Raw genomic sequence first — 12,428 nt, 5'->3', positions numbered from 1 at the left:
TTCAAGATGTTTATTTTTATGCATCTGTATTTCTTTGGATTTCCCCCGTTGGTTATAATGACGTTAACATGCCGTTTTATTTAGAATTTTACATTAAGTTTTACAAGATGCTGGGACAAACGCTGACCTTTAATACAGGACGAAACATCAAGTCAAGCCCAGGCCAAAGTGGGCGTTAGCGCCCCCTACTGGCCAAACAGGGGAATTACAGCGAATTAATTATTTTCTGGTGTAAGAAAAATGTTTGGTATGTAAAATATTACTTTCATTTATTTATCTTAGAAGTCAGTCTTTTCTTGCACGTTTAGAAAGATTATGTTGCGGTGTAACTCATCCAAATTGAATGACGACTATGGGATTGCACTGCCCCTGATAGGGGCTAACAGACATAAATAGTTCCACTTTTGATTGATTTTAGTGTTAATCTTGTGCTGACTTCTATGTAATATTTGCTCCTTTTATGTTATTTTACTGCCTAATCTCGGGAAATAATTCTGTAATTTCTTGCCGAGTCATAGGTAACCACTACCTAATTACTACATAACTTCTCGCACAGTAGAACAGAAGGTGTAATGATCAACATGATCAATTCTTCTTGTTCATTTTAATAGAGTTCTTTAAGGAAACTATTTTCTGAAATGAGTCCAACATTGTGATTTTTGATTCATGCTCGGATTTTCCAGAAAGCGGCGTCAGCTCCCATCTGTCTCCTGACTGCCTCACTGGGACTCGCTGCTCTAAACACACAGCTGTAGTTTGTGTCTGGAGTGCTGAAGGCCAATGAACAGAAACAGAACGAGAACTGAGACAAACTAATGTTCCCCCCAGTTAATGATTCTTTTCATATTGCTATGGTGCTTGTCTTTCGTTGCGCCGGTGGGAGGTGAAGGAGCAGTAGCAACGTTGAGTTTTTCCGGCTCACAGCAGGAGATATTTATCATTATCAGCTGTGCATTGGAGTGAAAGGTTTTTCATCATCGATGCGTAAACACACATTTAAGGAACAAATGAGGCAAAGCCTGTTGTCGAGATCCAAATGACAGAGAGGAGGTGTCATAGAGAAATACTGGAGCCGCACATTATTCAAATTCAGAGCAACCCAATGCACAATTATATTTCTATGAACTCCTTTTGATGCTGTTTTATCAACACATCCATAGATACTCATCATATTTGGTTGGTCGTCACATACAAAACACAAATATTCATTATTTTGTCAATCATTTTTCCCAAAGTTTTTAGTATTTTCTTCCGTCTTCTTTTCCTTTCAGCTTTTCCGGTCAAAGGTCAGCATAGAGAATCAACCCTCTCCATCTCTTCTCTGTTCATATCCTCTCTCAGTATGTCCATAAATCTTCTTAATATTTATATAATTCTAGTGTTTTCTTTCACTTGTGTATATTTTCTTATACATATATAGCAAGTCGAAAGAATAAAGAGCTGATATTAAAGTGCAATTAGTTGATAATGTATTGGAATACCTGGATTAGTGGGAGTTGAATTTTGAATAAATCAATCAAAACAGTATGGAATAGAACAATATGACAATATTTCTTGCATATTTCCTCGCATTTTTTTACATAAATAATTTGAATTCCATCCAGAGCCTTGTCTACAGACTGCATTTTCCATTCATTTTATCAAAGTAAGTTTCAATTTCTGAGCGTTGCTAAAATCAATCCAATTTGGTTTCTTGGCAAACAGCTTCATAGTGCAATACATTATCTTATCACTAGATGACACTGTAGACTCACAGAAATGTGCTATTTCGGTGTCGTTAAAATGAAGGTTTATGTTTGTGTTTTTTGGAAAATAGTTATATGATGAGTTTTTCAACGCTTTTAACAGGTTTCAGTGTTAATTTCAACTATGAAACTCTCAGATTCCATGTTTAAATCATAATTCAACCGATGCTGCTGCCTTTTTGGTCAGATTTTTGTGTTGACTTCATAATAATAAGGTATCGATTGAGGTGGAACATTGTGGAACTTGAGCAGACTGACACTAAATGTTCCTCCATTAAGATTATCAATTATTATGGTCTGTGAAAGCCTCACGGATGCATTCACGGACTGTCGGATAAAATACGAGGGGAAAAATTAGAGGAGCGATAACATGACCCTTCGTGACGTATCATTATATATATCATAAAAACGTAGATATTGCATATGCTTACACTATAAAGGAAATATTTTGGGCAATTGTTACGCATCGTTTTTTTTTATATTAAATATTTCTAAAAGTCTCAAAGTTTCACATTTTCATTTTTTCAAACTTTCAATTTGATTTCCTTTTATAGTCTCTTTCATTTATTTTTTGTTGAAACAAAAACAAAAACTTTTAAGAAAACTACTTTAGCAACCGTAAAAAAAATAAATAAATAAAAAATACAATCAAAAATTATTTTTTTTTACACCCGGGAGGGAGCGGATATTGTGAGCGTTGAGTTTGCTATTTTCCGAGTTGTCCCTGAACGCATCACGCCTCGCATGGCAGGTGATCTGACAAGCTCTGAGCGGCCGCTCCACTCCAGCGCCGGGTGTGTGTGAGAGGGTGTGTGTGTGCGTGTGTGTGTGCGTATGTGTGTGCATGTGTGCGTGTGTGTCGGTTCTGGCTGACTTTACTACCGGGAGTCCGCCGGTAGGGATTCTTTTAAGGACTGAACCCGTCGGAGATACGTTTTGGACGCACAACGTAAGTAACCGAAGTTCTTCCGTGATGCGGGAAAACAATGCGGGAACAAGTCGTCCGTTACCGCACAGCAACTTACCGGAGCCACTTTCCTGAAGTTTATCACCGAGATATGTTCGATTAGTGTAAATTGTTGGTTTTGCCGGTTGTTTGCAGCAGGATCTTTCAGCACGACGCGGATTCTATTATCATTCTTGTCATTATTGAACAATATTTGTCTGCTTTAATTCAGTTTTTGACATAAATGCAAATATTAGACAAACTATTACTTTGGCTCATTTAGTGCTGAAATATTCAAGAAAAACAACAATAATTGAGAATCGTGAAAACAGTCTGTTTTGTGTTGTTGTTCGACAAGAAAGGATAGAAAGGAAACTGGGTTTCAAAATAAAGGTGTCCGCGATTAAATATGTGCATCTATTAAAGTTGACATTAATCAATTTATCGATTCAAGTATCTCCAGATACTATAATGTGTGTGTGTTTGTGTGTGTGTCCAGATGACTGTAGGGATTTAAATCTTGTTATCAAGCACTGCAATCTCCACGCTCACACCAATAATCTCTGCAGTTTTTATTATATATGAATTTATCTGTTTCTTTATAATTCTTTTTTCTTTTTTTTTTAACAGAAACACACAGTTCCATGAATATGTTGATAAATAATTTCTTTATAATCACACACACGCACTGCACCCTATATGATGCAGTGGCGGGCCTAACCTTGCAGCGACTAGATGATCTTTAGCTGCACTGACACGCTGTGTGATCATCATCATTTTCTGTGTGTGTGTGTGTGTGTGTGTGTGTGTGTGTGTGTGTTCAAGAAGGGGGAAACCAAGGCTGATGTGTGGCTCCCCTCTGCTGGAGCATCTGCTTTGTCTAACACTGGGGATACACACACACACACACACACACACACACACACACACACACACACACACACACACACACGAACAGGCCCGGTGACTTGAGAGGTGACGGGGCCTCTTTTCTCTTGTAAATCTCCCTTAAAAGCTGAGTTGAAAGACAGAGGGTTGATGAAAGGCTCCGGAGGCGTCACTGTCGCCTCATCAGCATTTATCAGGTTGTTTTATCAGGGTTCGCAAAGCCCGTCTCACGCAGCCGTAACACCAGCTCATGGTGTGAATACATGAACTTTGCAAGTTCTCCCCGGTTCCTCCCAGGATTTTCTCCGTTTCATCCTTTATCCACCGATAGAATCTGATTTCACATCAGAATTCGAAGCGTATCGGGGTTGGGGGAAAAAAAATAAAGTCGAGTTGATTTTTCTTGCATATTTTTTGTCTTTTTTTTTTTTGCTTTGGGGTTTTCTCTGCTTTGGGGTTTTCTCTATCCCAGTGGTTCCCAAAGTACGGCCTGGGGGCCGGATACGGCCCGACTCCACATTTTTCCCGGCCCCTGAACAATACCAGAGATGCATTATAATTCATATTTTTATTCTGGCCACGTTATCGTAACTTGTACGTTTATAGAGCTTCTGCAGTCTGTGCCTTATCCGAAACCCCTCCCTCAAAAAAAAAAAAAATCCTGAACATGCCCCTGTCAAATAACACGGAATAATGGCGAAAAGATTAGGTAAGAGAAAAATAGGTTCAGAATGCGGGGTACTTAACCCGCAGTGGACAAACAATTATTTTTTTGTTTAATTCAAACAAAAGGCTGTTTGTCTCATCTGTCAGGAGATGACACAAAGACATTTTTCATTAATAATGTATTTACTTTATTTTCTTTTTCCTGTTAAGATCCTAGAAAGGGTTAATTTTGGTAATGTGTGGCTTTCTGGAAAACAATAAATATTTGCGTTTAGACACCTCTGTTATTGTCACATTTTTTTGTCACACACTGGCCCGGCCCCCCGTCACAGAAGGGAAAAGTTGTTTGGCCCTCGCAGGAAAAAGTTTGGGGACCCCTGCTCTAATGCTGCGAAAATTTGTATAATTTGTTTGGAAATCCACAGAAAACAATGGAAATATATGGAGAAGACATTGACAAATTGAGTGAAAAATTTCATGACTTCCCTGATCCAAAATGTAAGATGTATAAAAATAACTGTATTTTTTTTTTTGGTTAAATAATGTGATAAACGTGTATAAATTAGCTTAAAAATAGAAAAGCAAAAGCAAGCTGTGAAATGTATTTGTGCGCCCTCCATTTAAGAAATGACTTGGTTTTTATTCACTTTATGCTGATTTAAAAAACAAAACAAAAAAAAACCTTTTGCTGATGTTCAGCAGATTTGTCTGTCGCTCGAGGGACGTGTGTGACTGTGTGTGTGTGGGGGGGTTCTTTTATCTAAGTGGTGATTTTAATTTTTCATTTTTTATAACTTTACATCAATAACCAATTAGTTACCTTTATAAAAAGGGACCTAATTGCCAATGGACTCTTGGCAATTTTTCCTTGATTTGCAAATGAATTGAATGAATTCACAGAGGATACAAAAGGATATGCACGAGCGCGCGTGCACACACACACACACACACACACACAAAGGGATGATCCCTGTGATCAAAGCAGCTGGTTTAAACCACTGTGGAGGCTTTTCTTCGTATGAACGTTGTGATGACTGTCGTCTTAGCAGCTCTCAGGAAATACTCACCCTGAAGGGAGTGGGGTGGGGGGTGGGGGGGGACAAAGTCTGGCTGTTCATCTACAAGAAAAAATCCTCCGCTCGCCGTAGGAGGCTGAGAAAACTAAGCCACCAGATTCATTACAATACACTTTACTTCTCCCTGGGAAGATGGGTCCACAGTTCCGGGGATAAGAGAAGTGAACGAGAAGGCGCCTGAAGCTCGGACAACGTGGGGATGGAGATGGCAGAGTCCGAAAGACACGCGTCCAAGTACTCGTGAGATGTGCGCTTTGCGTTTGATGGTCCTGAGATGCAGATTGAAGCTTAAACTCGGCGGTGTGTTTGCCGTCCGAAGAGGAGGGTTCAGTTCGTAGGGATCCGAAAATGAGCGGATGGTCATTATTGGGAGCGAGACGGAGCATCGGATGGACCTTGACGACGTTCATTGACAAATCCGTCCGTTATTGCTCCTTGTTTTAGCAAACACCGTTGTGTTGCGAGTATTTCTCAACGTCGAGGCGTGTGTTACACGACATTTACCTGTGACCTTATAGAAGACAAACACGCGCCGCCTTCTACTGGGCGGTGAAACCGAACCCCGTCATGTGATCTGTCCGCGTTCACAGCTGGTGACTCCGTAACCCAAGACCCCGCAGCTCGCAGGGTCAGCCGGTCGGCCACCGGTTGAGCATTTCGATTAATTATCGATCTTCAGGTGGAGTCCCCGCAGATCGAAGGACGTTTAACCATGACTGTCTCCTCAAGCGCGTCGCTATCATCGCACAGCTAATGGTGTGTGAGGCCAAACACACACACACACACATCTGTCATCTGTGTATGCATAACTTATGCCCTAAGCTCTACCCAGACTGGTCAGTCCAGACTGAGACAGGAGTGTATGTGTGTGTGTGTGATGTTGTTGCAGTGTTGATATGTCAACAGTAGTTTCATTCTGAGCCAGAGGCGTCGTCACAAAACCGGATCTGCCTCAAGACTAAAACCGGAGGTGAAGTGTTTCTAAGCCCAGCGTCAGACAGGAAGCGGGAAAGAGAGGAAGCCGAGCGGCAGCGTTTACGAGCCCAGTAAAGTTCTTCTCCTCCGGCGTTCCGCAGGATTCGGACCTCCTGCTGTAGCAACATTCATGAGCGCGCAGTCACGATATTCCCCTTTATGGGAACACGAGACAACGCGGCATGCAAAAAGGTCGTGTGATGATAATTCGTGTTATTGTCTGGAACCAATGTTTATTTCTTCTATCTTAATATGAACATTATGGATGAATCGTTGTTTCTCCCAGACCCTCTTTCTCCGGGCTTGGGGTTGTCAGCGCAGCGGGAATCGGTTTGCGACAACGTTAAAGCGGTGGGTCATGTGACCGGGAGTCGGCGGCGGAAAATGAAAAACGCGCCGTAGAACATGAACACCTACAGATGAGGTTAGACAGGAAACTCCACGGACCGTGATGTTTGCAAATGACATTGTGATTGGAGGTATGCTTTCCCCTGATGGAAAAAGCCAAAGGGAAAAGAAGAACACCTAGAGGGTGGGGGTGCAGAAAATGATTGATTCAAAGTTGCTTCATTGGACGATTTGGAATCGATAAGCTATATTCATAAGAAAACAGATTTGGTGAATGCGTTTCCTGTTTCTGCCTGGACAAAAAAGTTTTAAATTTCAGTTTGGGTGAAGGACACATCTGCGAGCCTAGTGCCAGAACAGTAAAAAACAAACAAAAAACAAAAACAAAACAAGATGCAACGTGGCAGTGGAACGAAGCAGCAGCAGCAAGTTTTGAATTTCAGTTTTGGTGAAGAACACATCTGCGAGCCTAGTGCCGGAACAGTAAAAAATAAACAAAAAAAAAAAAGCAAAACAAGATGCAACGTGGCAAGGAACGAAGCAGCAGCAACAGCCAGTGAAAAAAAAAAAAATCCACACAATTTGAAGGCGGATATCTGGGAGCATTTTGTTTTTTTGCGATGTTCCCAGCACGCCTCAACCGGACAAGACCCGCACCGTTTGTAAAAACGAAATTCTTCGGCAACACCGCTGATATGAGGAACCGCATTAGCCGACGGCAAGCTGAGCTAACGCTAGCCTCGACTAACAATGAGGAGAAAACTAGCGATTCGACCAAAGATGGACGAGTCCGTGAGAAAGTCTGAAATAACTAAAACTAAAATAACTAAATAACTAAAATCGGATTCGTAAAAAAAAAAAAAATCTGATCGTGGACTGGTGAATTGCAATCGAACGGAATTGTGACTTAAAACCGGAACCCAGGAACCCAACAGGGCGTTCCATTCCGGGGTTGTTCGGGTTCGGTGACCCCGCACCGCGAGTGTGTGTGTGTCAAACAAGGCCGCATCTCACAACGGTGTCATTTCACACACACACGGGCGTGTGAGATGATTCGCCACTGAGGTGGAAGAGCTAGATATTGATGCCGTCTTGAAAAAAAAACACGGTTCGGGGGGGGGGGAGCCAGATTAGCTGACGCTACCCACTGCGTTTTGAGGAGGGGGAAGAAACCAGCGATTACGGAATCAGCAAATATTTGCGGGAAAATCGCCAAAAAAAAAGGTCACAGACTCGAAACAGCGTGAGGATTGTTCTCTGGGAGGTCGGCGGCGTTATCAGCGTGTGAAAGGACGGGGCGATTGTTGCCGCGTTACGTGGACGAAGTTTTCCGTAATCACGCAACCCAGACTGCGATGTGGGTAGAATAGCAGCACACACACACACACACACTTGGGATGAGAGTCTGATTAGAATCCTGTGTCACAACCGCCGAATTCTTTCCTTTTTTTTTTTTTAAATGGGCTTTCCCTGCTGAATCGTATTTCTTCTCTCTGTTTGTTTCGGCTGATATTTAACAATCAGTAGCGTCCAAAGTCGCGTCTTGTTTAATTTTCCTGGTGATCCCGTCCTGGAGGACGACACGTGACCATCCAGAGGGAAGCAGAACCGTAGTTTGACCCGGGGGCCGTTTCAGCAGCGAGGGGTGAGAAAGACAGGTGTGCGGAGTATTTTAATGTCATGTTGACGTAATGAACGGTTTTTCACTGATAACGGGGTTGACAGTTTGTGTGTGTGTGTATGTGTTTATATGTGTGTTCGTGTGTGTGTGTGTGTTTTGGAGTCGAGCCAACAAGAAACACCACATTCGTCTGCAATTAACATTAAATTGAACGGGACTGCTGACATTTCGGATGAGGAAATACACACATGCGTGCGTACACACACACACACACACACACACACACACACACACACTGCTCTGTGACAGGAGGGCTGTGGGGGCTCAGGTCTGGCCTATAGCTGGTGACACTAATCCAAAGAGGCGAAGCCAAATAAGAAGGAATGGGAAACTCTCTCTTTCTCCCTCAGCCACACACAGTGTGTGTGTGTGTGTGTGTGTGTGTGCTTGTGTGTGTGTGTGCGCTTTTGTTAATGTGTAACTGTCTTTGTCAAACCCGGTCCTTCCAGTTTCACTCCTGGCTGCTGCAGTTTGTTGAGACACCGTAATGTTTGACTTAATATTTAACACACAGGTTTCATGCTGTTGCTGCTGTGTGTATGCATGTGTGTGTGCACATGTGTGTGTGCACGTGTGTCAATCTGAATGTGTAATCCATTCCCCCCCCTCTTGATAGTTATCTGGAAAAGTCTAATGTTCTATTGATGTTCAAAAAGGGCCAGAGTGACAGCTGATGGGAAGCGGGACATGTATGTGTATGTGTGTGTGTGTGTGTGTCTGTGTGTGTGTGTGTGTGTGTGTGTGTGTGTGTGTGTCCATCAGCAGTCAGCAGGTGTCAACATGGTGTGTTTTCAAATTGTTGTTTAGATAGTGGTGTTTCTGTGATGTACAGACTCGGGCTGCTGTGATAAAGACCTAATGGTTCCTGGTGCTCCTGATGGAGACGGGTGGTTGGAACATCAACGCGGAGTTGACTGATGATCTGAGTTCCTGTTGCCTCCTCTCCGTCTCCCCTTCCCCCTCCCAACAGCCCCCCGGCGCTCCTTTTTGGGGAAGAATGCGGTCCTACCCGCTGGGATGCCGACACCGGCGGCCGGAGGTCCTTCCCTTCTCAGAGCATTTCCTCCTCGCTCTTCAAAATATCTCACAAATACAACCACATTTCACAGCTTTTTTTTTTTCTTTTCCAATTTTTTAAGCTTATTTCTTTCCATTTTATCACATTATTTAACCAAAAAAAAAAAAAAAAAGTTCTAGTAATTTTCACACATCTTCCATTTTTGGAAATCTTGGATTCTTATATATTTTTCACTCAATTTTTCAACGTCTTGACTGTTCATGTATTTTCACTATTTCGGGGGAATTCCAAATTAATTATGCGAACGTCGCGGCGGTTAGAGCTTCCTGCTCACAGTCAGAAGGTCACCGGTTGGATTCCTTTTCTGTGTGGACTCTCCGTGTTCTCATGTGTGTGTGTGGGGTTCCTCAAGATTTTCTGGGTTCCTCCCACAGTGCAAACACATGCAGGAGGTTCACTGAAAACCTGAATTGTGCAGATGGAGGAAAGCGATATTGATGGTGAACGAATGGTTCCCTATTGGCTGAGCGAACAGTGAACGTGCACGAGTCAGTTTGTTTCAGGGGGAAAAAACATCAACAAGGCGCCTGACAGGAAACCCAGTTGTTCCAGAAGACGTCAACAGGAAGTGGACTTCATATTTGTCATTTATACTCTGGAGGCTTTTGCATGTTTCAGCTTTTATAATGATAACTATAATAATAGTAATAATAATAATAATGATGACGATGATGTCATGTGGCATGAATAAGTTCCCATTCGAAATTTAAAAACCTCTGGAAGTGTGACTCAATCCCTTAACCAAACTCATTTCTTGTACATTTTCTCTTAAAGAAGAAAGATTGGAAGTCACGTACTTTATGATGATCATTAGCCTGAAGTCATGTGTTGTTTTGTGTTCTGCTTCATTAGCCCCCCGCCCGCCTCCGCCGGCCCCCCGGCCCCTTACACACCCAACTGTGGGCAAAATAGTCCGGAGCCCAGCCGTGGTGGATAATGTGACTCACGTTCCTGGAGAGACTCCATAAGACCGTAAAGAGCAAAGGCTTTATGCCGCGTATTGTTCACCGCAAGCAGCCGCGCATTGGCGCACAGTCCAACACACACCGGCACACGCCGACACACACACTCTGACACACTACCGGGTTTTCAGGCTCGAAGATGACATTTCATAGCTTCCTGTCTCTGTATCTGTGAGCCGCTGCAGAGAATCGAGCCCACTTACTGGGAAATAATCGCATTAAATAAAAACCAAAAAGCTCCTCTATTTCCCGTGTGCCTGCACGCGCCTGCATCTGCATGCGTGTTTTTGTGCGCGTGTGTGTGTGTGTGTGTGTGTGTGCGCGTGTGTGTGTGTGTGTTCGACCCCCACTACTAACACACTAATATACTGCCTCCATTTTATTTACACCAACCTACATATATTATATTGTTCAATGTAAAGTAGGAGTGAATCAGTTTAGGAAGGGCGGCCATCGGCCTCAAACACTGGGGAGAAGGGGTTGCCTCGGCAACAGTCTCATCCATCCACTCTTATTGTTGATAAACCTTATTTGGCCTCCTCAGACAGTCCAAAAACTGTGAATAACAGAGTGAATATTTTTCTGTCCATGCACGGTGGATTGAGCCTGGGATAAGCTTTACCCATGATGAATGAAAGAATGATATTGCTATTTTTCGAGTCCTCAATTTACGATTGTTATTCTCTTTATATGAACCAAATATACCTAATTATCCAAAAACGTGTGTGTTTTCACCAAGTGTGGCTCAAGGAGAATCCCCATCACGGTTTTAAAACACACCCCTCTCCTGGAAGTAGGAAAAAAAATTCTCTGCAGGCTCTCATAAAGGCGTTCACACACACACACACACACGATCCCCCCTCCCTGTCCTTCATTAAAGCCTCCTCACACACACATACACACACTGCTCTGTCATAGCTGCTCCCAGGCTCTCATCCTTCCATCATATTGTCACTCTGACTTACAAAGTGACAAGAACAGGCACAACTGCGGGGGGAGGAAAGTGATGTCACGACTGATAACCCCCCCCCCCCCGATGTACACTAACACTGCCGCCGGGACAGCTGACAGACAACCTGCATCAACACACACAAACATGACATAATGTTGCTTGAAAAAAAAAATCAAAAAAATAACGGTGTCACAATGTTTGCTAAGAAAAAGTCCTATAATACACCCTCTATAACCGGAGTGTGTGGCGTTGGACGATTCGTCCTCCAGACAAGTGTAACGAAGAACTGCTGGGTCCAGTTTTTTGATTATCAAAGGTGAAATAATGACAATTGTGGTGGTTTTTACATTTAAAAAGAGGTGTGTGTGTGTGTGTGTGTGTGTGTGTGTGTGTGTGTGTGTGTGTGTGTGTGTGTGTGTGTGTGTGTGTGTGTGTGTGTGTGTGTGTGTGTTGCATTTGCTCTTGATGCACACCCAAACCACAGCCCTTTGGAGATGCACCTTCCCCTAGGTGAAACTGCGGCGCCATGGCAACCAGACACCCGCATCACCGGCGCACCTGCCTCTTAAAGGGCATCAGAGCCGCCACTTCTGATTGGTCCGAGCAGGGAAAATACCCGTGATGTCACGAGCGAGGGTGACGGGGATGTTTGTTTTGCATGCGTGTGTGTTTGCGTTCTATAAAAAGGTTGCAGTCATTACAACCTGATATTATGACTATTTATTCTGTAAACACGGCGCAACCTGGCGCTCGGTGGCGGTCGGTCACAAGCGTGTTCATCTGCAGCTTCTCCAAGGCGGGCGGAGACTCCTACTAACCTAGTTATTCTACCTGGAGTGTAACCCGGCCTGTTTGTGGTGGATTAGGAGAAAGCCGTTTTTGTTTTGTTTTTTTTTGTTTTTTTTCGCGGCAGGCCTGAGGCAAACCGCTTCGGGAATGTCGACGGACTTGCCCGAACAAAAAAAACGCCCGTTCCTTTCGCTTATCCTCCTCCTCACCCAGTTGTGAATAAGAGTCTCTGCACCGCTGGCGCCGCTGCAGCTGACCTCGGCGCGGCTTCCGTTTAATGGACGGTGAAGCATCGTGTTTTTTTTTTTTTTATTTAGCCTTG

General features: G+C 43.3%; 1 protein-coding gene across 4 annotated transcripts in view; it reads left to right on the top strand.

The window, feature by feature from the left end:
- Window positions 1-2,554: 2,554 nt before the first annotated feature.
- Window positions 2,555-12,428, top strand: part of ppfibp2b (PPFIA binding protein 2b) — a 51,211-nt gene continuing 41,337 nt past the window's right edge. For 2 of the 4 annotated variants that reach the window (XM_086163939.1, XM_086163938.1), the window contains exon 1: window positions 2,555-2,694. The gene's annotated coding sequence lies outside the window, so the exon portion shown is untranslated. The remainder of the gene's footprint in view (window positions 2,695-12,428) is intronic. The other 2 variants (XM_086163940.1, XM_086163942.1) reach the window with 1 other exon arrangement.

Source organism: Fistularia commersonii, chromosome 17 (assembly GCF_037954325.1).
Source record: "Fistularia commersonii isolate RoL2024-O1a breed Wild chromosome 17, RoL_Fcom_v1.0, whole genome shotgun sequence".
NCBI classification, from domain to species: Eukaryota; Metazoa; Chordata; class Actinopteri; order Syngnathiformes; family Fistulariidae; genus Fistularia; species Fistularia commersonii.
Note: the sequence above shows the minus strand (reverse complement) of the source record. Positions and strands in the feature narration are given on the sequence as shown.